Source organism: Chelonia mydas, chromosome 3, assembly GCF_015237465.2.
Source record: "Chelonia mydas isolate rCheMyd1 chromosome 3, rCheMyd1.pri.v2, whole genome shotgun sequence".
In the NCBI taxonomy this organism is placed as follows: domain Eukaryota; kingdom Metazoa; phylum Chordata; order Testudines; family Cheloniidae; genus Chelonia; species Chelonia mydas.
Window position 1 is genome coordinate 128,328,332 of NC_057851.1, and position 27,703 is coordinate 128,356,034.

The 27,703-nt window shown below is 40.6% G+C and overlaps 1 protein-coding gene across 3 annotated transcripts in view; it reads right to left on the minus strand.

The window, feature by feature from the left end:
- The window catches only part of SIPA1L2 (signal induced proliferation associated 1 like 2), a 235,821-nt gene that overhangs the window by 154,480 nt on the left and 53,638 nt on the right, over nucleotides 1–27,703 (minus strand). For 2 of the 3 annotated variants that reach the window (XM_043543299.1, XM_043543300.1), the window contains exon 3: nucleotides 25,250–25,324. The gene's annotated coding sequence lies outside the window, so the exon portion shown is untranslated. Of the gene's footprint in view, nucleotides 1–18,652; nucleotides 18,714–25,249; nucleotides 25,325–27,703 lie in introns of all 3 variants that reach the window. The other variant, XM_043543298.1, reaches the window with a different exon arrangement.

A 27,703-nucleotide genomic window follows, 5' to 3' on the forward strand; every position in this document is an offset into this window, starting at 1 on the left:
AGGCCATTTTTCAAAATTCCATCTCTCCCATCAGTTATCACAGACCTCAAAAATGCTACAGTTTATTTCACAGCATTGATTGGCCCAACTTCATTGTGTAACAAGTTTTCTTTAGTAGTACACGCATGACAGTTATTGCACAATTCTCCTTATTTTTATACATTTTAGGACTGTTGCTTCTGATATAAAAGTAATTTCACAGTCTATGTTATGACTATAGTGAAATATTTTCCCACTGCATATCAGGGTTTACATCGTTTATTTGTGGGGGAGGGGTGTTAAACTGGCAGAACTGCAAGTCTCACCTTGGAGACAGAGTGCGTGTAGTGCAAAGAAACAATTCTGCAAAGCAAGCATATTTGATAATTTAAACTTTTTCAAATGTGCCCACAATTCATAATTACTAGAATGACTGGCTTAGGATGAGATCTGAAAAACAAACAACTGACTCCAACTCCAGCTCCTTTCTGTTCCAATTCTTATCTTCCTTCTCCTTCCCCCTTGGAGGTTTCATCCCAAACCAGTCCCCAATCCTTCCCTCTCCCACTACAGATTTTCTCTTTATCCAATACATGAACCCCCCCCTTTCTATTCCAACGCAGACTGCCTTCTGAGCTCATCTCTAACTTTCTACCTTTTCACCTGCAAAGTTTTTCCAAATCCCAACACCTTCCTCTATTAACATCAGCCTTTTGCTAACAAAGATGGATGTTCCTGCAGATGCTTATCTCAGTATGGTCCAGAGGCATTCCTTAGTCTAATGTTTCCCACACTTAAAAGCTGAACCCCTGCCCCCCTTCAGAAAAATGTAACCAATCTCACCCCCTGGTAGGCCCTAGATGTGTTACTAAAGGCTTATGCATGCTCCAACTTGTCTTTTGAGCTTCTCCCCCTTTGACACACACACACACACACACACAAAGAAATATCAGTGTAGTTTTCATAATACACTTCCTCTCGTTTCTTAAAATGTCCTGGATCAGCAAATCATTGATATAAATATTGACATTTAAAGTATCATTGACATCTGAGTTCACTGTCATTGAAATGAATGGGACAGTTCACAGCTCAGAACTATTGTTTCTGGATCTCTACAAACTCAGGCAAACATCACATCACATTCCCTCCAATTTGAATGTTTTCTCCTTCTGTAACTATAGCAGCCAGAGTTTCAGCTTTCATTTTAATAATAAAGTAAGACTCTTGAGGTCAACTTAGAGGTCTGTCTAGCTTTGCTCTACCATCCAGCTTACCCTTTAAACACTCCAGTGGAGCATGGCCCACACTTTAAGAAACAATGTCCTAGACCCTGACGTGGTCACCACAGATATTACCCTTTTACATGGATGGAGAAGACAAACACTTGCCTTAGGGCTTGTATTCCATAAAAAAGGTTCCAAAATTTGATCAAAGTAATATGGAACACTTGTTAGAAACCAATAGAGACCTCGGAGATTAATAGGTTGATTCACATAGTGACCCTGCTCTTATGAAACATTGTATAATGGGGACCTGCCTTGAGTTCCTGAATCTCCTGTGCCTTTCCAGATAATGTAATGGCTACTAAAAAAAAAGATAGTTTTCATGAATGGGTAGTAAATGGAACAAGTTGCTGAGGGCTCAAAGGGGACCCATTGATCCTGTTAACAGTATATTGAGGTCTCAAGAGGGATTTGAATCCTGAACTGTGGGGAAAAACATGAATAATGCATTTAAGGAATCTAGCCACTGTGGGGTGAGAAAACAGTAGGCTCTGGGTAGGAAAGTAATTGCTGCTAGATGGACCCTTATGCAGCCAACAGAAAGTCCAGATTGTTGCAGCTCTGGTAAATGAGTGCTGAAATGAGTGTTGTCAGGCGACACAGCTAGTGGTGAGCTGCCCAAATAGAAAACCTCTTCCACTTCACTTTATAAGTCTATCTAGTTGAGGCTTTCCTGCTTTGCAACAGAAAGTTCTGAGCTTCAGCTGAAGACCTTCTTTTGTAGGATTTCAGTCAGCCAGCATTCAGGCTGTCAGCTATAAGGAGACTGGGTCCAGGTTTAGGATCTGGCTGTTCTGAAAAACTATGTTGGGGCTGTAGTGAAACATTCATTAGATCCAAATATCAGAACTGCTTGGCCTATACTGGGGCTATCATCATCAGTTGTGTCTTGCCTCAGTTTCCTCAGGACCCTCAGTATCATGGGCAATCAGGGGAAAGGCCTGCAATAACACCAATGTCCAAAGGATGGGAAAGGTGTTCATCAGGGAGTTTTGCTAAAGCAAAAGAGGCACATAGTGTGCCCATAAGTGAGCAGGACAGCAGCCTCGTAAGAGGGCCAAGCTTTAAATGCTGGGGACTCTGACTCCACGATAGCGGGTTGAGTCCCAGTACCAAGGATATCTGTCATCATACGTTTATTGTTAGTGTTATGTCTGTTGGCAAAAAAGCACAACTACAGTACTAACTACACTAAAACGAACTAGCCTAACAAGAAATCACACAATGCGCAGAGGTTCCGTGTTGCTTCCACAGGCTGTAAGAAGGAATCGAGGGATGGAAGGATGTGCTCCACCCTTTAAACCTTTGAGTGCGGGAAGACTGGAAGTACATCTCAGGTCCAGGCACAGCCCCAACAGACACTGCTAGCCAAAAAGAATATGATCTTGCATGTGTGGGGCGCATGCACACAAGAGTAGAATCCATGTGAATAATCCCTTGAAGGGCCATCAAATATGTTATGCTATGGGTAACTGTAGTGAAACTGAGTGGCCTCCCTCCCCACAGGAGAGCAAGGGACCGTTACACTCCCCTTGGAGGGTGGAGCCTAGACCACCCCGCCCCCATCGCTGGATGTACTGGGGCATGGCCAGAAGTAAAAAAGGCAGGCCCTGCAGCACAGTTGGAGGAGAACCTGCAGAGAAGGACGCTTCGCCTGTTCTGCAGCGTCCCACAGGGGAATCTACACCTGGCTGTTCCCGATCCCCAGACACCAACGAGGACTGGCCCAGAGTGCCTGCCGCAGCGTACCCCGAGGAACTGAAAGAGGCCTGGAGGCCACAGGTACCAAACCCCAGCGAGGCAGGAAGTAGCCCAGGGGCAGCCCCAGTGCAACAGGCTGTGGCTCAGTCGGCATGTTGCGGCTGGATCCCTGCTGATGCAGGGGCAGCCGATCCTGCCCCTGCCCTGGGCTGGAACACGGAGTAGGGTGGGCCCTCATCCTCCTGACCCTCCCCACCTCCCGGGGTGCCAATTCCTGACGCTTCCCTGAGAAACTCCTGTGCCGGAGAAGGAGCTTCCCTTACCAGCCCCCTTGCAGACTGTTTGTTTGCTGGCTGCCTGAGCTCCACCTAGCTAAATCCAGCCCTGAGACTGTTTTGTTACTGGCTGCCTGAGCGTCGTCAAGCCCAGGCCCCAGCTCAGTTATAGACTGTTTAAGGGCTGGCAGCTTGAGCCACCCAAGCCCAGGCTAAAGCCTGACCATGACTGTTGGTCACCCAGCCGTATTGTGGGCTCTTGACTATCCTGCAGACTCTGATCCTGGCCAGACGGGGCCGGACTGAGTGGCCTCCCTCTTCACGGGAGAGGGAGGGACCATTACAGTAACATCTGTATCTGTGCTTAATATTTTGGCACAAGTGTGAACCCCTTAATTATTTCATTAATTTGCTTTGTGCCCTGTTGTGTTTAGGTATTCTAGAGGATATGGCAGTTAAAACTGAGATAATGGTGTGATTGCACTAAAATAAGTTTCAGTTGACTTAAAATCCAATTTTTCCTAAGTAAAAGCATTAAAGTGGTTTGATGTAATATGGACATTATGAATCTGGATGTCTGTAAAAAAAATGTTTTCAGATCATGTATCAAATTAATTTAAAAATACAATCACAGAATTTCAAAGTGTATATGTAGTTAAAAGAATTCAAGTGCTGCACTGCTATGTATCTTCAGTAAAACACAGTACAAAAATCAGCTATATTAACCTAAACATAGCATTTTGGTGATGCTGAAGAATAACTGATGCGGTTATTGCACTGGTATCCAAATTAATTAGTATGGACTATAGCCAGTTTGTAGTGTAGAAACACTTATGTATCATAAAAGTTCAGACTGAAAAGGAAAAGCAGAACATCTGACTGATGTGAACATCCTAATTACAAAAAGAAAAAGGAGTACTTGTGGCACCTTAGAGACTAACAAATTTATTTGAGCATAAGTTTTCGTGAGCTACAGCTCATTTCATTGGATGCATCAGCTGTAGCTCACGAAAGCTTATGCTCAAATAAATTTGTTGGTCTCTAAGGTGCCATAAGTACTCCTTTTCTTTTTGTGAATACAGACTAACACGGCTGCTACTCTGAATCCTAATTACAGTACATGGTAACAGGTGGATTGTTCAAAACCTTGCTCATCAAGTTATGGAAAAGATGGAAGCAAACAGAGTATTTCTATTTCCATCAAATGTCCTATCTTGATGTACACTGTGCATTTTTTTCTTTAGCAGTAGCTTACACTTTCAGAGATACTAAAATGAGCACAAACCAAAGTATGTCATTTGGCAACAGGACTCCTCTGACCAACCACTTCCTACATTACTACCAAGTATCATTTAGAACTAGGATTTCAAACCAAAATAAGCTTTGAGAAAGAGAAAGATGAAACCTCATACTTCTTGATTTTTTCTGGAAACTGCTTTAGTTTAACCCTGCTCCTTATTGACTAGTGGGAATTGTGAGATAATAAATTGAAATATCACTGACCAATTTTTTATAGCCTACAAAAATAAGAGGAGTCCTGTGGTTTCAGATGCAAGCAAGTAATTTTTTTAATATAATTTTGCTTCAGTCGAGAGAAAGCTATCATTTCATTTATAAAAGGAATTCATAATGTTGAGTAAGCTCAAAAATCTCTAATGATCTGCTTTTTTTAAAATGGGCTCTTTTCTCTTCCCCCACACCTTACAAAGTTTGTTTGAAACAAACAAATATATCGAGAAAAATATATATTGAAAACTGTAGATGACTAAAATACATTAATTTAATATATAGGCTTCTAGTAAATTAGAACTCTGTCTTGCTTTTATATATGAAGTGTACAGTGTAATGTTACAGAGTTGATTTCACAACATACATGGAATTTCTGGTGTTTCCTGCTATTACAAAATAATTCAGTCAAGTTAGCTTTGGGACAATATGCAATCAGTTACTTAACTTCAAATCATTTTAAAACAAAAACAAAAGAAGAGGAATTAAGGAACAGAGGACCTCTAATGAAATATAGAGCTTTTCATTTTTCTATAATCAGTTCAAATCCTGCCTAGGTAGGAAGCAGCCAAAAGTTACCACCCTCCACATAGTGGACATTTGGTAGCTTATCTCAAATCAAGTGGTTGCCTCAAACTGACACACCTGATTAATGCTCATAATCAACCCTAAAAGGTGCTGTACTAAACATTATAGGTAATAATTCTGGAAAGATCAAAATTCTGCATAAAATATTACTCCCGCGCTAAGGTCTTTATAGCTTTTGTTAAAAACAAATGGTTATCTTCCTCTTTATGATTCTTCAGTTCTGGAGAGTTGCAATATGCTACAGTAAATAGTATGTCAAAAAAACTCCTTTGGAGTGTCGTGCTGGGAATGTATGCTACACATTTTCACTTTTAAATAGGGAAAATAACTGTTGACAGAATTACAGCATGGAAATAACATCTTTTAAAAATTCCCAGCTGAAACAGCACATAACCATACTAAATTGAACAAAAGGCTTAACTCTCGATATATGGACTTTCAGTCATAACCTTGATCACTATGATGAGTGGAGATAAGGAAGGTATGTTCAACGTCATATTTTTTCATTCAAAAAGGGTCACTACATAAACTTCCACCACCTTCCTTTGATCCTTGGTAGTAGTGGTAATAGATTAAACCAGCCTTTAAAAGGGCTACACAACATAGGATAAATCCCATTTTATTAGGTGGGGATTTTTCCCACTCCCCAGCTGCTCTTTCTCACCCCACAAAAACCCTCAAAGTGCCACGTGTGTTTGCAATCACAGGCTATTGCATATACATTGCATCCTCTCTAGACCCTACTTCTGTTATTGTGAATTGGAAGAAGATAGAGTAAAATTTTTTTCAAATTTCTAAGATTTATTGAAATATTTAAATAATTGCCTGCCCAGTGAAACTGACTGCAGAGGAACAGTAAAGAATGGCCTAAATGAACAGATGTGCCTTCAAATGAAAAAAAAAGCCAGGAAGGTGTCATTTTGACAGCTTTGAACATTTTCCTTTAACACCTGTCTGAGTAACATCCATACTGATATGAAATACTGCTAAGAAGTATGAATAAAGAAGCTATTGTCCAGTGCTGGTATGCATCAGGCAATAACAACAAAGATTCATGTTAATCAAGTAAGTGCTGGCTTGTTCTCAACTTCGGACAATATGCTCTTTATTACTGACAATATAACCCCCAAACCAAAGGCAATTCAGACACAGAATTTTAACTTTCTTATCAGGCTCTGATCCCTATGTAAATTAAAGTGTTCAAACATATGGGTGTGATTATCAGAGCCAAACAGTTCATGCACTGGCATAAGAATGCACTGTGTATTTAACTAAGGGTACTGTGAAAGAAATCTCCATCTGAATCCGATAGCACTTGATCTAGCATATCTTTGGGCAGCCAAAAACTAACTGGGCCTCATTTAAACAATTGTACATTTATAGAAATGTTTTTACCTAGTACCAATGCGTATTCTCCTTTAGGGAGGTATATTTGTAATACAGAACATTTCTGTCAAAAACACAGCTTAGAAAGGGACAGTCAAGTTCACTGAGTTATTGAATGTTATAAACATTTAAGGGAAAACAAATTTAAAAGACAGTACAACTGGAGGATATTTCCTCCTTCCCTTCCCCCTATAATCATCTGCACAATCAACCAACAAATCCACAGACTATTTACCAAAAATTAAAACATCATTAAGCAAATGCAATTTACTAGAGATTTTAGATAAGTGGTTTCCCATAAGCCAAATTCAAATGGTGCATAAGCAGGTGCAACTTGTCTCCAACAGAGTTGCATCTGTTTACGCGAGATCTAAATTATCAGAGTGCCAACACTGAGGCTGTGTCTACACTGCACATCTTATAGGTACGCAGCATAGCCGCTCTTTCAGATTTCCTATGTATAAATAAATATTTTAAAGCCAGTGCGTTGTATCTTAGAGAACAAAAGTTGGCTCCTTAAAGGGTAAATGCTGATTGTCTAGGGCTTTCTTTACAAAATTAAAAGGCTGTCTACTTCCTCCAGCAGACTGAGAGCTTGACTACACTGGCAACTTGGGTGGGGACGACTATAGAGATTTAGATTAATAAATTACAGTTGACTACTTTGGGGATAAGGAAAAGCAACTAAAACTAAGTTTCAAAGACCCAGAACCATGCCAGCCAGCTTAAAGAAGGTTGTACAATTTACCAAGTGTTTTATTTGCTGATCTGCTCTTATTTACTCTTCAAAATGTCAGTTCTTTATCGAGAAAACAAGCAGACCACCGACCCACACAGACTGCTATGGTTGCATACAACATCGTTCCATCAGAACGGTAACCAGCCCTGCAAATATTTAGACGTGAGGATGCAGTAATGCAAAGTCACATTTACAACTGAAATGATACAATAAATTGCTACAATGCATACAATTTATGCGTAACTGCATAAAAACTTTCCATGAACAAATTAAGGGAACACACACTTTGTTGCATGGGATGCAATCCTATGCTCTGGGTATCCCTAAACCTGACTGCCAGAAGCTGGGACTGGATAACGGGATGGATCACTTGATAAATTGCCCTATTCTGTTCATCTGGCACTGGCCAGTGTTGGATGACAGTATAGTGAACTAGATGGACCATTGATCTGACCCAGTAAGGCCAGTTTCTGTTCTTATATAATCAAGCTCACTACCCACACCACCAGATCTTTGCAGCCCTCCAGTCTCCCCTCACAAGCTCTCTGTGCGCTACCCTTCCATTCCTCACTTTTTCAAGGACTTACTAACTCCCCCAACCCCTTTCCTCATGCCAGGGGCCCTTTGTACACTCCCTTTGCCCTGTCCTTGCCATTCTTATCCTCCTTTCTTCACCGTCTCTCTCTTTTAGAGTGTCAGCCTTTGTAGGGCTTATCTACACATGAAGTTATTCAGGAACAGCTATCCCTGAACAACAGAACTCCATGTGTGGATAAGCCCTTAAACTGAACTGGGAAGATGGGGAGAGCTAAAATGAGGGGTATTATATTGGAATATGTTATTGGCTGCCATAAAATTAGAGATAGTTGAAACTGCTGGCTCTGCTAATCAGATGATGGGGCTTTGTATGTTCCCCATTTCCCCCTTTTGGTTTTTGCCAAAAAAAAAAATCAATAAGGTTTTGACCACTGATGCCTAGAATATTTCCTAAAATTTTGGATGCAGCATTCAATAGTTATCACTTTACAGCCAAACAGAGAATTTCAATGCAAGGCCTCACAAGCTTCGCCAACTATAATGTACTTTGTTCTCTTGGTTTTTGTTACTTCCTTTTATTTATTCCACATTTTTCATTGATTGTATGTTTTGGTGTACTTTCCCCCCCATGTCTTTGCAGTATCTGTTTTTCCTTGGACTAACTTTTCCATTTAATATTTTGACATTTGAAATCCGTTTTACTTTGAGATCATTCCTCTTTGTTCCGACTCTTATCCAACATGCTTATTTCTGATTTTGCCTCATTCTTCACTTTAAGTCCCAGCTACTTTTTTCCTTCAGTGTTCTCTCCTCTCTAAGTCCCTGCTTTTCCTCCACTCCCTTCTTCTCTATATTTCCTTTTTTAAGTTTCTCTCCCTCTGTTCTTTCTTTTCTTCTCCAATATTCCCTTGCAATATTGCCCATGAATCTTTTCTATTTTATACAGGTTCTTATACTGTGGCATCCAAGCACCTTCCAGCAGTACATTAAGCAACATGACTAGCATCTGCCACATGAGGTTCTTACCTTATTTTCCTCCATCCATCTTCCCAGGAGTCAGGGGTGAGGGAAATTGTGTGAATCTTTAAAAAAGTATGCTGTGTTACATGTTTATTTTATTTATTTTTCTTTCAGAATAAAAAAGGGCCCATACACAGACTCATGCTTCAATCCCTCTACCTCTCTTCAAAAGCCTGGTGTAACAGACAGGCCCTGCAACGTGTCCTGAAAGTGGAAAAATCTTGGCTATTCTAAACAAGAAACAGTAGGGTGTTTCAGAGTTGCTGGGCCCTTATGGAGAACACCCTGCCAGCCACACCGCTCTCTATTACTTTGCAAAAGTGATTGCAGCTATTAGCCCTGCTACTATTCCAAAGGGATAGCAGCACAGTACGAAAAGGGAAAAAACATACCACCACCATTTTGGATCCTGTATCTGACAAAAACCGTTAATATGGATTTGGCAACTTCAAATGGCATTTCCACTTCAAACATTACCAACTGGATAAACGAGGGAGATCTGTTAACATAGGAAATATGGAGTGTACAATGCAGAGGTGGGCAAACTATGGCCCGCGGACCACATCCAGTCCACGGGACCCTCCTACCCAGCCCCTGAGCTCCTGGCCCAGGAGGCTTGCCTCCGGCCCCTCCCCTGCTGTCCCCTTTCCCCACAGTCTCTGCTCACTGCACTGTCGGTGCAATGCTCCAAGCAGCGGGGCTCTGAGCTCCTGGGGCAGCGCAGCTGCAGAGTCCAGCCTGACCCGGAGCTCTGTGCTGTGCGGTGCATGGCTGGCTCCAGCCAGGTGGCGCGGCTGCCTGTCCTGGTGCAGTCACGCCGCCAGCGCTCCAGACAGCGCGGTAAGGGGGCAGGGAGGGTTGGATAGAGGGCAGGGGAGTTTGGGGGGTGGTCAGGGGCCAGGGGTGTGGACAGGGGTCAGAGCAGTCAGAAGGTGGGGAACAGGGGGGTTAAATGGGGACAAGGGTCGGGGGGGGGGGGGGGGGGGGGAGTCAGGAAGGAGAGGAGGGCTTGGATGGGGGCAGCGGGGTGGCAGTTAGGGGCAGGGGTTCCAGGGTCGGTCAGGGGACAGGGCACAGGAGGGGTGGATGGGGTAGGGATCCCAGGGGGCAGTCAGGAAGGAGAGGGGTTGGATGGGGCGGCAGGGGGCAGTTAGGAGTGGGGAGTCCGGGGTGGGGGTCAGGGAGAAGAGGTAGTTGGATGGGGTAGGCATCCCAGGGGGGCAGTCAGGAATGAGAGAAGGGGTTGGATGGAGTGGCGGAGTGTCAGGGGACAGAGAGCGGTGGATGGGGGGGTGAGGGGGAGGGAGTGGTGTGGATGAGGCAAGGGTCCCGGGGGGCCATCAGGGAACAAGGGGGTTGGATAGGGCAGGAGTCCGGGGTGTGGGGGGGCTGTCAGGGGGCGAGAAGTGCGGGGGGGGGGATTGGATAAGGGGCAGGGGCACAGCCTCCCCTAACCGGCCCTCCATACAATTTCAGAAACCCAATGAGGGCCCCAGGCCAAAAAGTTTGCCCACCCCTGGTGTAATGGCTCTGTGGCAATATTTCACTACTTTTTGTGCAGAATTACCGAAGTGGAATGTACTTAACTTTTAAGCCCCTACTTTGGAGTAGAAATTAAATGGAAATATTTAGCCTTAGCTTTTAAACATTTCAGCACTTCTGAAACTATTATTAGGATGGCAAAACAGGCTGAATCATCTTTAAGTTCAGACATTCAGATATTACTGTGTGAAAAGCTTACCTATCAAAGCGCTGATGTAAGTTGAGCAAGTGTAATGTATGTCTGGGGCAAAATGATAAAACCCTATCAAGGGAATAACTTAATTAAGTATTCATGATCAAAGTAGTTTATGAATTCAAGAACTCACCTTCAAGATGAAATGTGGATTCTGTATTACTTAGGCATATCTTACTGGAAAATTGAGTTTACTAAAGAAACAATGCTCTAACTGGAATTCTCTTTTCCTTACTGAAGCATCTGAAAATGGCTCGGAGCAAGAGAGAGCTAACTACTGTTCCATTCAGGACAATTCCTCCAGTGATCAAAGGAAAATGTGGCTATATCTGGCAAGGATATAACAAGCAGTAGGAAGCTAGATTGAAACTGGTGGTCTTCTTTGCAGAAAGGAGTTTTTAAAAGGTACGCCCAAAATGCCGCCTTTCAGGTAATAAACCTGCCCTTACCAATTTTTGCTGATTTAAAAATCACATTTGAGATTTTAAGAAATTCCCAGTTGTAGGAAAAAAAACCATACACAAATGGGAAGCCAACAAAGCACTAGATTATGATTTTACCACTAACTTCCTTTAGGGGGCAGCACACTGGTTCTCAGGAACTACAAAGGAGAGGAATTATGCCTCAAAGAAATAGTTCCTTCCTGCTCCTCTTTCACTCCAATAGCACAGTAGTTTCCTACTAATCCCTATAAGCAGCAATTACTGTTGCCCACCTACATTACCTCAGCTGCACTTGCTGACTTATTAGGGGGTGAAACCAAAGCTCATCCACTTCCCATCCATCTGTTTGAGGAGGAGTTTAGTTAAGTATCAATTAAATAGGTGGTTTAAGGTTGACAACAGTGCTAAGAGGTTATTAGAACTGCCTTTCTAATTAGACAAGAAAAATTCCAGATTAAGTTAAAAGTGGCCTGCAGAGAAACAACTGCTGTCTACTATTTACTCCTGAGTGACACTATTATGCAGTTCTTTTTAATTTAGCTTTCAAACAGAAATCGTGGAACTGAACGAATGATACTTGTCCAAACTGATTAATCATTTTTCATTTCAATAACCTTAAGACTTTTAAACAGATATCAGTGCCAATATTTATGATCTTCCATCTGGCCTGGAAAAATTGAGAATGATTATTAAATGTTTTCATATAAACAATTTTACGTGATCCATTGGTATGTGATCAATAGCTCCGACACTCATAATTCATCAACATTTGCTCGTGTGCTTCAGACTGGGGCCAGTATAATAATGCGAGTCAATATGCATGGAACAGAGTTGGATAACAGGAAACTAGTAACACACTGTGCTTCAGCCCAACAAGAAAGGCATTATTTCCACTGAACTCTATGCAAGCCCTAGAGATAGCTCTGAAGTAACTGGGAAACAGCACATAGTAACATCAAAATTTGAGAAAATCAGCTTTTTGGAAAACTGCAGAAGTAAAGTAGCAGTGCAGAAAAGATTATCCAGAACAGAAAGGGAGTACAAGGCAGTCAATGTCTTCCTATCCTGAAACAGTCGGCCAAAAGGTGGACTCACAGGACAAATCTACTACAGAGAGTTGAGTGTTATCACAAAGTTATATTTTCTATTCATAGAAACCTAAACTGACAGACAGCATTCTGCTGGTCAGATATGCAATTTACCTGCTGAATAAGCAGTGCCAATCTAGGTCTGCTTTCTATTATTATTTGTGTTGCGATATCACCCAAAGGCTCCCATCACATAATGTACACGTACACAAGTAGATTTAAGTCCATATCCTGAAGAGTTTACAATTTAATTTGATAACAAGACATAACAATTTTCACAAAGGAGGGAGAAAAAAGGACAATGAAAATAAGATCACATGGTTATGTGGTTTAGTTATTGCACAATTTGATAGTTCTAAATCAACGAATGATTTTATTTGTTTTTTAAAGTAAAACTGCTCCACCACCTAGCCTAGATTCTTGCACATATTACAGCAGAAGTGGATCTTGAGACAGGAACTGAAGATGAGGGTAATAACATTCTATGCACAAAGGGCAGAATGGAAAGGTGTGTAGTACTGGGAGAAAAATGAGCGTGCAATACTGGCATCATTGGAAGAGCAATATGAAAACAGACAAGAACGGAAAGCTGTGAAGGACCTTAAAGGTGAAGAAGAGAAGCTTAAAATGTTATGAAGTAGGGAACAGAGCCAAGGGAGGGATTCAAACTGGAAGGTGGCTTGGTAAGAGTCAAGTCTGGAAAAAATTGTCTGTATTTTAAAAGGTCTTTAAGGAGTGTGTGCAAGGGAGTTTGTTCAAGGGAGATCACAACAATTGAGACAGGTGAGGAGGAGTGAGTGAGGAGCTTAACAAAAATTTTAGTTGTGCAAAATTATGGACATGGTGTAGAAGAGGAAGGAGGGTCAGGTCAAAGACGACCCTCGGACTATGTGTCTCAGTTCCAGGGACAAAACTGTTGTTGTAAAGAATAACAGAATGCAGTCATGGGGAGGGTTTGAGAGGAAGCATATGGCATCTAATTTTGGCCACGTTACAGTTAACTATGTTGTGACATCCAGGATGTGATGTCAGGAAGAGGGGTTGAAATATAAGATGGAATGGATAGACAAGTAAAGAGATAGTACATAAGTGTGGGTAATGCAAGAAATGAATACCTTCAGAGTACATGTGACTGGAGGACGGCAATTTGGCAGCAACTTTTGAAATTTATTTTTGTTCAATGTTGGAACCAAAATGTTTTCACACAGAACATTCACAAAAAGAATGAGAGTGTGTATCCCCATAGTTAGAGTACTGGCCTGGGATGTTGTGGGAGACACAGGCAGAACAGGGATTTGAACCTAACTCAGAGTAGAGTTTTCATCCAAAATCACTTCACATTAGGCACAGTGGGGACTTGAATATGGGACTCTCACATCCCAGTGCCCTAACTGCCATATTAGAGAGTATGTGAGAAAGTCTCTCAGTCTCAAACCTTATCGATGAAACATACATCTCTGCAAAATATTTCCACATATTTTATTAAAATTTCATTTCAACCAAAATGTTCCAGCCAGCTCGACTTCAGAGTGTATACTCTGCACAAGTCATCACATATGTGGTTAACTGGAAGAGACCTGTTTAGCATAAACAGGTATCAAACAAATATTTGATTCTGTTAATGAACAGGTTTCATATCACAGTTAAGTTACAAAAGGCAGACATCCATATCCACATAAAACGATCAACAACTGAAGTGTGGCTGGGTACACACGCAAAAGAACATACGTATACATACACATGCATCTCCTTTCTCCCCCATCCCCTTCTCCTTCTCCACCCAGGGACATTTTTCTCATAGGAAGACAGTCACACAGCTTTGAACTGTCAGATACGAGAAAAGCTTCTATCATGCTGTGAATCCTGGTAATATTGCAATATTTTATAACGAACAGACTGGCATTTATCAGTGCTTTCCATAGTATTCTTCTAGGATGTACATCAGAAGTGGGCAAACCACAGCCCGCGAGCCACATCCGGCCTGCGGGACCATCCTACCTGGCCCCCAAGCTCCCAGCCACGGAGGCTAGCCCCCAGCCCCTCCCCCGCAGCCACGCGGGGAGCACTCGCCTGCCGCTCCTGCTGGGCAGTGCGGCTTGCACCCGCCCACCTTCCAGGCTTTCTAATAAGCCAGTCCTGCTGCTCTGAGCGGCATGGTAAGGGGGCGGGGAGCGGGGGGGTTGGATAAGGGGCAGGAGATCCTGGGGAGCAGTTGGATAGGGGCAGGGTCCCGGGAGGGGCAGTTAGGGGTAGGGGGTCCCTGGAGGGGGCAGTCAGGGGATAAGGAGCAGAGGGGGTTGGATGGATTGGGGGCTCTAAGGGAGGCAGTCACGGGGAGGGAGCCAGGCTGTTTGGGGAGGCACAGCCTTCCCTACCCGGCCCTCCATACCATTTCGCAATCCTGATGTGGCCCTCGGGCCAAAAAGTTTGCCCACCCCGATGTACGTGCTTCACTGTAAGCTTTATTTCTGTAAACTGGCCAATACTTTAAAAAAAAAAGTATAGTTAAGCTTTGTTGAACAGCATATCTAGGGGGATTGCTGGAATGGATGCTTTGAGAGAAAATAAAAACTATGTTGGGGAAGCAGAGCACCAAGGAGATGAGTATGAGTATGAATAAAGGCCAAAGAGAAGGAGACAGTCTTCATCCAAACCCATATAGTTAAGGGGTACAAGGAGACAGTACACTGCTAGTGGTAATAAAGGCACTCAAAATAATCAAATTAGAATATTCGATCTAGTTTATGAGCTCAGAGGAGTAAATTAGCCATCAAATAATCTGTAAGAAGATAAAGAAGCTTTGCATGGGATTAGACAGTTGAACAAGTATAACGACTGCTACACTTATTCCAGACTAATGTATGACCTCCTGACAACCATTATCCTTCACACCATCACTTTTTTTCTCCCCTCTGACCATTGTGGATGTACATTCTCTACAACAGACGTGACAGGTTATGATTATCTGTGAGGGATGGTAGGGTTCTGTATTGATATTCATCATTTCTGAGATTAAAAGCCTAATGGGAAACAGAGAAGGAGAAAAGGCTTAATGTTTCTGTCCCAGGGGACAACAGCATTGTATTATGCATACAAGCCCATTAAAATAGAGTGAGCTGAGAGTCCTTCAACCGCACAAGTCTTGAAGAGAATGAAAGCCATTAAGTTTGTGACCCACAACCAGAGGGTGAAGCTTACCTGAAGGCCACGGCCATGAAGGCCATTAGTTCAATTAAGTTACAAGAATTCTTCATTCACCACCAAAGGGGTAGACCCAAACAAGAAATAATTTTAAACTAGTCAGGAATGCATTGACAGAGGGTCACCCAGTTTGCTTTGAGCTCCCCAAAGAAAGGAGGAGCAAGAAGATCTAAGGAAAGAAGTATGGTACCCATGTGATCAAACTCTTTTCTCCAAAATTCCAAGATACCACAACCTACAAACACACCCCCCTACCTAAATCCTATGTGACCTTGTGCAAATCACAGTCTCTGTCTCTCCAGCACATTTGCTGGAATTTTACGTATGAGAAATATTTCTGCAGGGTCGTCCTAAAAATGGGTACCTTTGTTCATTCTCATATTACAGCTCCTACTTAAGACTAAATCTCCTTAGACCAAAAGGAAGATAAGAGTTGCTTTATTTTAAAAAAGTTATTTGTACACAGAGCACTTCATACACTCAGTATCATAACAGTGTTGATGTGTATATAAATTCTTACATTTTGTTTCAGAAACACGATCCCTGTTATAACATACATATTTTGAGTTTTCCCTAGACTTGCAGCTGCTGCATTGGCAAATGTAATATTGTTCCTCTGCGTATCATGGCTGTATTTTGTTTATGTGTACCCAAGTATTACTTTAGCATATTGACAAAATGGACATTTTCAACAATGAATTCATATTAAATTAGTGTAGAACAGATAGTTGTGATGTGCATAACATTCATAGTAAAATACACTATGCATGAAATGTTTCGTTTCTTGTTAATATGCACATGCAAACAAAAATAAAGCAAGGAGGTTCCAGATCAAAATTATGTTTAACATTTAATAAAATATTTGGCATCTGAATTTGCAAAGCTTGGCATAAACCTTTATATTTTCAACAAAATTACAGCACAGAGTCATTTCAAGGGATATTTTCCACCATAAAAAAACCCCCACAAGCAGCAGTATATAAAATATAAATGAAAGCCTGACAAATTAAAGTTTGCTTTAATTTCTACTGCATCACTTTGTTAACCTTAGGTATGAAGATTCAGCTCCAACAACTCACCACTGTTGTAATAATCCCATGCAGAACACAAAATAATTTGACAGAACAGGATTTCACTCTAATTCCACCATCAGTGCCAACACCTCTAACCACTTAAAATTTTTATGTTTGCATACACTAACATGTTCCTCAAAGAAATAAAGGGAACACCCTTAAACTAATTTCTACCATGTAGCGTAAAGAACACTGTCTCAAGGTCAACCTGTATCAATAAATACAAAATTTATTAGAGACACAAGATTACCTTGCTAAATCTAGGTTTCAGAGTAACAGCCGTGTTAGTCTGTATTCCCAAAAAGAAAAGGAGTACTTATGCTCAAATAAATTGGTTAGTCTCTAAGGTGCCACAAGTACTCCTTTTCTTTTGCTAAATCTAGAGTACCATAAATCCTGGCTGCCCACAAAACTGAGTTAGCTGAAATGCATACAGCTGTTATATAATCCACAGTCTTCCTCCTCTTCAAAGCTACCAACTGCCAAATGTAACCTAATAATTAGCATATGTAAGGTGAAAGAGATAGACCATAACATCAGTTTATCTGCTTCATAGAATATCAATTGTTTCGAAACAAACCTACAGCCTGCTATGACCACAGTAATGCCAAATAAATGGATACTGAAAAGGAACATACAGCATGGTCTGCAGGAATCCACCCACTTAAAAATGCTAAATTCTAAAATGAGCAAAAAGCATTTATAAAGAAAACCTACCCTTCCAGAAAACTATTCTCGCAGGGTGGGATACATGTAAAGGAGTTAATTTTCAAATCACATGTAATTTCTAAGCATGATATGCTGCAGAAAAATTCAATATAGCTAGCAATCAGAAAATGAAGTGAAATTTCTTAGAACTATACTTTGAAAGCAATTAATAAATAAAGGAAAGCCAAAAGTAGAAGTAGATTGACAGTTCAAATGTCACCCAAACTTAATTGGCATCAATCACTAACAATGATAATGAAGATCCCTTTTCTAGGACCTTCAAGAGAGCACTGACAAAAGGCAGGATTTCATAAAGAGAAAGCTAAATCCTCCTAGCCTCTAATAAGCTTGCTAGTTAGTTGACACACTTGGCAAGAAATGGCAAAAAGTGATAATACCTGCTCCAGCCCACCTCTCCAAGCAAGAATATCTGTCAAAAATATTTACAAACTGAGTTTATATTCTAGTGCAACGATGCTTTAGGCAGCTCTGGATCCCCAGCTTCTGTTGGTATGCAGTTTTCCCCTGTCCCCCCCACATGCAAAGTAGTTAATCTTGCTTGCTTTAAGGAGGTCAGAGAAGATTAAAGAAAGAAAAAAGGAATTGGAAGATTTCAAAGAATGATTCCTCTGCCTCCGCATCACCTTTTCTTCCATTCACTCAAGCTCTGAAAGAACAACTGTCGACATAATCAAAACAGTTTAAGATTATATAGGGGCATGAAGAGACCTGGCATCTTAAAAAAAAAGTTGACCTCAGAATATGCAATTCATTTAGACGAGAAAAAAAAAAATCTCAGTATCGGGCTCTGGGTCAGGTTACTAGTCTAAATGACAAACAGGGAAAAAAGCTGAATTCCATCAGCTATAGATGAAACTGAGATGGTATAAACTATTAAGCACTGTTCACAGTAAATCAATGCTTACCTCATTGATTTGGAGGGCTCTCAACAAGAGTAGATGAAGTACTTGTGGGACTGCTATTTTTGAAACCAGACACTGTTCCCTCCCCCTTTGCAAACAGACAGGGCGCAGAGCGTGCTGGGTTAATAACCAGTCCAGGTCAGCTTCCAAGAGATTATTTTAAACTGTCTGCATTTTTTAGATAGGGACTGGATGCAACAGGCTACCCAAGAAAAGACCAAATATAACAAAGGTCATCTGTATCGTATTATCAATATTTTAGGACTAAAATTTATTGAAGACAAATGCTTAGACATTTCTGTAGGCAATGTAAACAATCTAGAAAGCAGAAAGTTTAATGAGACATATTATACTCTAGCAGTGGTATAGTTACTCCATCCAGTCTCACCATGACAAGATGTTACCCAACCTAATGAAACTTCTCAGCTAAACTAAGGAGCCACAGCCTGCAAAAGTTACCTACTTACCTGAAGACTCAGCTTACTAGTCAGGGTGAAAGATACCTGGCCCACCACTCCTCAAAGTCCCCTGTAGTTTGAAGGATTAAATATTAAATAAAAATAAGACAACTGTGTTGTTGAAACACAGTCAATCAAGTTTCTATACAATCTTTTAAAAATATGAAATTTGTGCTTAGCTTTTGTTCCATCTGCTCTCTTTCTGACTACACTCTCGTTTCAATTTCCTTTCTTGTGAAGTGTCTTTTCCTACATCATTTTCAGTTCATCTCCACTCATTTACGTCTACTTTTCACCCCATATTATGTGTTCTATTTTCTACCATATATATTTAGGGGGAAATTGGAGACAAAGAAAAGTCTGTCTCTCTCAATGGCGTAACTTTCTTTTCCAATTTGTGCCCCCAACTCACCACATACCATTCCGGCACCAAGTAGAAGAAACCTCCAAGAATACATTATTGTGCCAGTCTTCAGTTCTATCCTCAGGTGCCTGAAGTAATTAATTATCTCACATATTTCACTGATATTTGTTCACATAATTACAATCAAACAAAAAATCCCCTTCAATTAATATAACTCATTGCAATAGTTATCCAAAACTTAAAAAAACATTATACCACCCTTTTACTTGGATCTGGATCACAGATATCTTGGAATCACTGTTCAGAATGTCTTGTTTTTCTTCTCTCTTTCTGGGAACACCCACCCCTTCACTCTTTTTTCTGATCACTGATCTGTATACTCAAAAAGATAAAGGAGTACTTGTGGCACCTTAGAGACAAACAAATTTATTTGAGCATAAACTTTCGTGAGCTACATCTCACTTCACCATTTTATGCATCCGACGAAGTGAGCTGTAGCTCACAAAAGCTTATGCTCAAATAAATGTGTTAGTTTCTAAGATGCCACAAGTACTCCTTTTCTTTTTGTGGATACAGACTAACACGGCTGCTACTCTGAAACCTGATCTGTATACTGTTCACTTCCAATCTGTTCTCAATCTGCACCTGCAGTTCATCTGCAGTCTCCTCCCCATAGGCAAAATACATAATATCAAGGACTCGGCTGAAGGGCTTTATAGATGTTTGGCTACCAGGAAGAGTAGTAAGAAGAGCAAAGGACTTCTTTGCTCCTCAATAGCCATTATTTCCATTGTTTCCAATTGTGATGTCTTAACCAGTTCCTTATGTTTCATTCGCCCGTGCTTCCTCAGTTTCTCCTCCTGATTACAACTTCCACTCTACTGTGTGTCTTTTCTTCTGCTATTAATTATTTGTATCATGGTAGCGTGAAGGAATCCCAATCATGGACCAGGATGTCACTGTACAAACAGTTCCTGCCCCTATTGAAAGAAAACTAGGCTGCTCGATATAAAAGTGTCACCCTCTTGTTATTCATTTAGGAAAATGAACATAGTACAACTTTCATACTTCATTACTTTGGGTCCTTTAATATCTATTCATATGTCAGTTTCTCTGAGGTCATCTCTTAACTTGTTGGGAAATTCTTCTCTTAGACCTCTTATTTAGTAACAGAATCAGGCCTTTACATCCAAAAAAAGCTTCAACAATGGTGATTTCAATACATATGTATGAGTCCAAAGTTTAAACCATTCTACTTAGTGAAATTAAATTTTTGAATAATCGGAATTGCTTTATCTTGACCACAAAGCTCTTTCAAAACTGGCCAAAATATTAATGAAATAAAAAGATAGTTTTAAAAAAACATTTTTTATTTCTGATGTACATGCTTGTGGGCGAAGGGGAGGGGCAGTGTTCACAAAGAAACAGGGAAAAGAAAACTTATGAAAACAGGAAAGTGCTATTGTTAATACTACAGAAATTGTCAGGATGACTCAGAAGCAGGTATAGTACCTAAAATGATATAACTAGATTTCAAGCCTACACTGCCCCTTTAATACAAAATATGAGTATTCGTTTAGAAGAAGAGGGGAGGGAGAGTGGAAAGGGCTCAGAAGTTTATTTCAATGACTGCCAGGAGTGAAAAAGAGGAAGGAAATGCAAAAATTCGAGACTTAACTTTTGAGACACTTCAATGCTAAGGAGAAGATGGGGAGACCCTCATAGATTGATACAAACACATATATTCTAAAAATGTCAGCAATTTGTTTTCTCACTCACTCCTAAAATAAACTGTAAGGTTGTGGTCCACCTATCTGAACCACTGTTTAGTCTTAAATCTACATGTTTTATACCATTTGTCTTTGATTTTCTTACAAACTTGATATATTTTTGGCCTTAGACTGCTCTTGGGCTATTCATTCAACCATTCTCAAACACAAAAGCTGGGAATTCTCCCCTGTCTCCTTCTGATAGTCTAAACGAGTTAAGAATCAGGGGAAGGCACAACTTTGCCTCCTCTACTAAAAGCAGAGGGAAAGCTGTTCTCCATCCCCCAGCACTCAGGAAATTCTGTTCTACCAGAACTATACTTCTCTGTCCCCATTTTCTCTTCCATCACATGGTCTGTTAAAATACAAGAGATTTTATTGTCACTCTTTTGGAATAACCTAAATAAAATTTGTGAGTACTGCACTACTTCAAACTCAAACAGATAAAACATACAGTACTTGATAATGTGGTATCTCAGATTTAATATTATACACAATTATATACACATACAAGTCACAGAATGTGCGTATTACACGTTTTAAAAACAATCTACAGCAGATGTTCTACTAAACCATCAAGAAAGTAATAGACAAAATGTAGGAAGTTTAAGTAACTTAGTATATATCAGCATTGTATGTTCAAGTAAGTTTTATACAAATACACAAAATGTATAAATTCCATTGCTTGGTATTCTCAGGTCAAAACTTCAAATTTCCAACAAATCCAGTCCTGAAGAGAAACAGTAATACCATTACATCTGTAACTTTGCTAGGATCGTGACACGTTATTTCAGTTAATCTCTCTATGCATCATAGATTTTTTTAAGAGAATGTTAAGTGACAAAATTTATCCCCAGTGTACTGTACTGTAAGCCCCAGGGAAGTCAAAGGAATTACAATGGGGAAAAGTGAAAAGTTTTTCCATATATTCCCATAAGGAAATATTTGCCAAAGAAGTGCTTATTCAGGGGAGAAAGACACATGGGAGTACACTTTAATGAAGCAGTCATTTCTCTATTGTGCTGCAGGGAGCATTTGATGACCAGATGGTAATCAGATGCTGTGTTCAGCCAGCATGAAGTACAGTACTACTTAACGAGGGCCGTGTGCTAGAGTTATAAAACAACCCATTGCACTGGATTTGGACCAGATCAAGAAGTTTACACAGTAAGAGGCCACAAAAATAAAGTGACTGCATCACCTTTAATTCCTTTCATAGCAAATATCAGCCTGACTCAATTCTTTGGCAAGTGCAGTTTCTTAAGATTTTGCAGAGGCAGTCTAATTAGCTCTTACAAAGAGCTCCATTTTTCAGCTTCCTGGTGCTGCTTTCAATTTTTGGTCATGTCAGTTCTTTTCCAAGGAACAGTCGCTTATCCCAACTGAAGATCTGCAAAGTCACCAAAATTATAATTTGATTTTTGACTTAGCCAGCACACTAGGAATGCAATCATTCTTCACTATAATGAGATTTGGCAATCATGCCTCATAAAACTACTGCACTCATATATTTACTATCTTCAATAAAGGCAAGCTGCCAAATTAAAATTTCAACAAGAGCTAAGTTTTACCTGTGCCTGTAGTTACACAATCAAATGATTCCATTTGGTGTTTTAACCACACCCATCAAAACTTCAGTCAGAGTTGTTCAGCATTAAGAAAACAGTAGTTAGAAGCAACTGTTTGTTATATCAAATCTTAAGCACTCAAGTTTAAAAGTACATCATATTGGGTTGCCAGGCATCCACTTTTCAGCTCCTAGGTGCAGGGGTGGCCAGGAAGGCTCTGCGCATTGCCCCTGCCCCGAGTGCTGGATCTGCAGCTCTCATTGGCCAAGAACCACAACCAGTGGGAGCTTTGGGGGTGCCACCTGTGGATGGGGGCAGTGTCTGGAGCCCTCTGGTTGCCCCTCCACCTAGGAGCCAGAGGGACATGCTAGCCACTTCCAGGAGCTGCCTGAGGTAAGCACTGCCCAGAGCCCACACCCCAAACCCTCTCCCACTCCCCAAACCACCACCCGAGCTCGGAATCCTCTCCCACACCCAAACTCCTTCCTGTACCCCAACCTCTTACCCCAGCTGAGAGCCCCCTCCCACACCCTGAACCCCTCATTTTGGTCCCACCCTGGAACCCACAACTCCAGCCCAGAGCCTGTACCCCCTCCCATACCCCAATCCCCTGCCCCAGCCTGGAGCCCCTACCTGCACCCCAAACCCGTCATCCCCAGCCCCACCCCAGATCCTGCTCCCCCAGCCGGAGCCCTCGCTTCCTCCCATACCCCAACCCTCTTCCCCAGCCGGGTGAAAATGAGTGAGTAAGTAAAAGGGGAAAAAGCGAGCAACGGAGGGGGCGTGCAGTGAGCAGGGGTGGGGCCTCAGAGAAGGGGTGGGGCAAGGGTGTTCAGTTTTCTGCAGTCAGAAAGTTGGCAACCCTAACATCATATGAAAGACAAAGAATAATAATATTAAGATTAAAATAAATAGGAGAAAATTCTAGTTTGACAAAATTGAAGAAATGCAAAGGACTCTGAGATAGACATAGATATGGCTGTATCACACTCACGCAAAACATTATGTCATCTTCTTTTGTAATATCCTCATATTTGTAATACCCTCTTTGAAGCTTGAAAATGAAGCATCTTCCTTACCACTTTTCTTCTTTTCCAGTTAGCAAAGAAGCATTTCCTTGTTCATGGTCTATCATTAGCATCAGCACTACTTCAACAGTTAGCTCCTAACAAAGGAAGCACTGGGCCATACAAGATTGTTTTTGGCATTCAAATGAAAATAGTGGCTCTCCAATTTGTTAGCTGAAAATTAAAAAAGCCATTGACATCAATGAGCAGAGGGGGCTTGAACCTTGCAGGATCTGGCCATGTGAAATGAATTTTGAAGACTGGTATTTCTGATTCTTTATATAAAGTATGGTTCTACTCTACAAGGTTACCATGAGTGATGTACTGAAGGGAGCTCCCAGGGACCCTTTCTTAAATCTCTTCCACCGAGTAGAATGGAAAGTTAAGATGATTTCCTTGTCTCCTTTGGGGTTCACACCTTCCCTGCTTACTGTTAAGTCATCTCTACTTGAGAGGATTTATCCCTGTGGCTCAAAAATACTTCTGGATTTTTTTTGCCTTTGAGTTGATCAGAATATTGGAGTAAAGTAACAAAATCCCTGTGGAAAACACCAGCAATCCCCAAAATGAACACTATTATATAACTATCAATACTCCAAATATATTTTTCAGAAATTTTTATAACAAGTGCTGCTGCTTAATATAAGTTCGCCCAGTGTCACGTCCTCCCTCATTGGCTATGTTTTTGAGAGTTTTTGTTTAGACAGGAAGAAAAATTATTAGATTTCACAGTCTTTCCTCTTTCCTCCCTACAAGTGCCCCCCCCCGCCCCCCCCACAGGGTTTAATCACAAGGAAATTTTTTTGTAGGAGCCCCTTATGAAAGCACTGACAGCCCATTACTGACTATTCTGCAAACAGTACTTTTACTCCACAGATCAGTTCCTTGTGTATTCTGAATGTCTTATCAACTAATGGTAATATGTAAAGTATGTTTCCACTACTTACTACCCCATTAGTACTCAGAATCCAAATCTGGTAATACTAAGAAAGCCAGAGCTGGATTGTTCTCTCTGAGGCATAAACAGGATTGTTTACTAAGCTCCCGGTACATTAGTGTGATTCTGCAGAAAACAATGACACTGCACAGGTGTCACTGAGGCCATTTCTAGCAATGATACATGAAAAGAAAAGAACCCAGCTTAACTTTCAAAATCCAACCGAGTCCTCAGTGCTGGCTGTTAGAAAACCATTTTTATTTGCAAAACCAAGTACATCTCATAAGAAAGTCATCGAGTGAGAATAATTTCAGGATATTTCAATTTTTTTTAAGCAGTCACTTTTAGAGTATGATAAAACTATATATTAAGCCTTACCTAATCAAATGATGACAGTTTAAAGACTAGCCCAAGAATGGTTTTAACTTCTTGAGTAACAAAACAAAAACACAACAAAAAACTTTTAATCATTCATTTAATTTTATAGCTGTCTTCTTTACTTAACAGGGAAGAGAATTAAAGAATCTACCAACAAATTTTATAACTCAAAACAAACTTCTGTTTATAGCTTAGTAAGTCAAAAATTAGACCAATGGCCAAACTTTCCAAAACTACAGCCTCAGGTTCCAAGTGCAAAAAAAAAAACACCAAATCTATTTGCACATCCAAGTTGGTTACTTGCATGCACAAATTTGTATTTGCATGCACAAATGCAGATGCATGTGTGCATCCATTTTTCTTTTGTGGAGACTTTAGCTTTAAAAGGTGATGAATATATTTTTAAAAGGCGACTAAGGGTTTTCCAAACAAATTTAAAATTAGATTGAAGCATGCTACATCATTCATTTAGATAGCCTGGTTGTGAAATCACTACCCTCAACAGATTAACAGGTATGCTTACCTTTGGTTATAAGGGTTCCAAAAGTATGCCTTCTCACTTCCCTGTTTACAGATACTGGGAACAATGAAGAGGAGCCTGGAAGTCAAATGAGAAATCCTTATTTTAAATATGAAGGTTCCCTAAACATGTATATCATCAATAGCAGGCATACATAAAAATCAGTATTTTCTATCTTAAACCAGGGGTTCTCAAACTTTATTGAACCACGACCCCCTGCTGACAACAAAAATTGCTGCATGACCCAGGAGGGGGGACCAGAGACTGGGCCCACCCAAGCCCTGCCACCCGGGCGGGGGCAGGCCAAAGCCAAAGCCCAGGGGCTTCAGCCCCAGGCGGAGGGCGGGGTCTCTAACCTGAGCTCGGAGCAGTGGTGCTCGGGCTTCAGCTTCAGACCTGGGCCCGAAATCTAACGCTAGCCTTGGCAACTCCATTAAAACAGGGTCATGACCCACTTTGGAGTCCTGACCCACAGTTTGAGAACCGCTGTCTAACTATTTAACATAGAACAATAATCTACATACACAAATATGGAAATATAGCACTGAACGGTGAGAAATCAGTACAACCGTTTCATATCCTATATAATTTATGGCTACAACCTCTTGGGTGTAATTAATATGTTAAAATATGTGGTAATTATTCCTGCTTACAAAATTTTGAGGTATTTAACTTTGATTCCTGGAGCCAAAAAGCAATTTGAGATATTAATGAAGAAAATCCACATTCTGTACATTCCAGTGCCTAGACGTACAGTACTAGCAATGAATATTCTATATGAAAGCAGCTAGAAGAAGAAAATTTTACATAGGTCTGTCTAGCTGATCAACACAGATGTAGAATACAAACTAACATTCCCTAAAAGGTGGCTGGACCCTTTCTAATCTATATCTGTATTAACAGAATTGCAATACAGACATTTAATGTGCTCCCTAGATATTAAAAAATACTTTTACATGCAGTTTTACACCTATATAGTTGAAAACACAGCAGGAACAGATGCGGTTGCCTATACTAAATTATTAGTGCAGGATTAAAAGAAACACCACTGACATATTTTATAGAATAGTGAACATAATTAAATGTCTTATTTACTAAAAATCCATCCAAGCAGGGTACATAAAGCCTCCTAATCAGAAGTCTACTGCATTTACATATGGCAGACAGTAGTTGTATGTATATACTAGGAAGAACAAAATACCATCTGAGGGTCAGTGGCAGTCTCCAGTTGCCTTTTCCCTAAAGCATAGTTTACACTTAAAAGTTTGCCAGAATAGCTATTCCAGCAAAACCCTCCTAGTATAGACAGTTTTATGCCATCAAAAAAGTGTTTTTTCCCTTATAGCTTATACCAGTTGGGTGAAAAAAAAAAAAAAAAAAACCACTCAGCTATACTGGCAAAAGTACTTTTTGTCAGCTTAACTGTGTCTACACTGGGGATTTTGTGACAAAGGAATAATGCAAAAGTAAAACCCTTGACCTTACAGGAAAAAAAAAAAGCACACCCCTTTCCCTTGATGGCAAATGTTTTAATGTAGACTACACCTAAATGAAGTTTGAGGATCAAAAGCAGGTAGTTTTCTGTTTGTTCGTTTTTTAGAATCTCTGATAAATTCTAATGTAACCCATGCCTGTTTGGTGTAGTAGTCTGTCTCCTTCTAGTGGCATCTAGACCATCTAGAGATTTATGAGTCTGCTACCGTCTTGGCTAATAGCCATGTGGATTTTAACTCATGCAGTAGAGGCTCATACACTAAAACTTCAGAAGTCCTAGGTTCAATCCCGCTCGCTGATTACCGGGATCTGTTGGCGTTCTATTAACATGCAGAAGCATGGAAGAAAGACCATGAGAAGTATGTTAAAAAGAGTAACTTTGTCCAAAAAATGTGTATAGAGTAAAAGTACATGAAAAATAGATGTTGCCAAGTTTTAAACAACGCTGGTATATATCAGACTATATAGGAAAAAGTAGGACTGACTGTCAAAATTAGTTCTCATCTGTAATTTGCTCACAGAATGAATCCACTTCTCTGGACTGAAGTCTAAACTCATGGGTATTTCTGTCCAGTCCAGCAGAACGGCGGCAAAATTCCTCAGAATTCCCTGCTACTGTGTTTGCTATACCAATTACACACACTCCAGTCAAATACTTTCAAAACTAGATTATTACAGTGTAAACTGAACATACACATATACATAAAAGCATGGTATTAATAGCAGTGTAACATATGTAACTTGTTGTCCCAATTTAAATAAAGAATAAGCTAAGTATACATAGAACATGTGATAAGCATAGGGAGGATCTGTCCTAACTGGTAAGAGAAATCAAAATCAGAGGGAAGAAAACTAATTCCGCAATACAATTCACTGTTCCCAGAAATTACAATTCATGGGAAATAGCAAGCAGTGACCATCACCCAATCACTATATAGGGAGAGTAACAAAAGTGAACACATG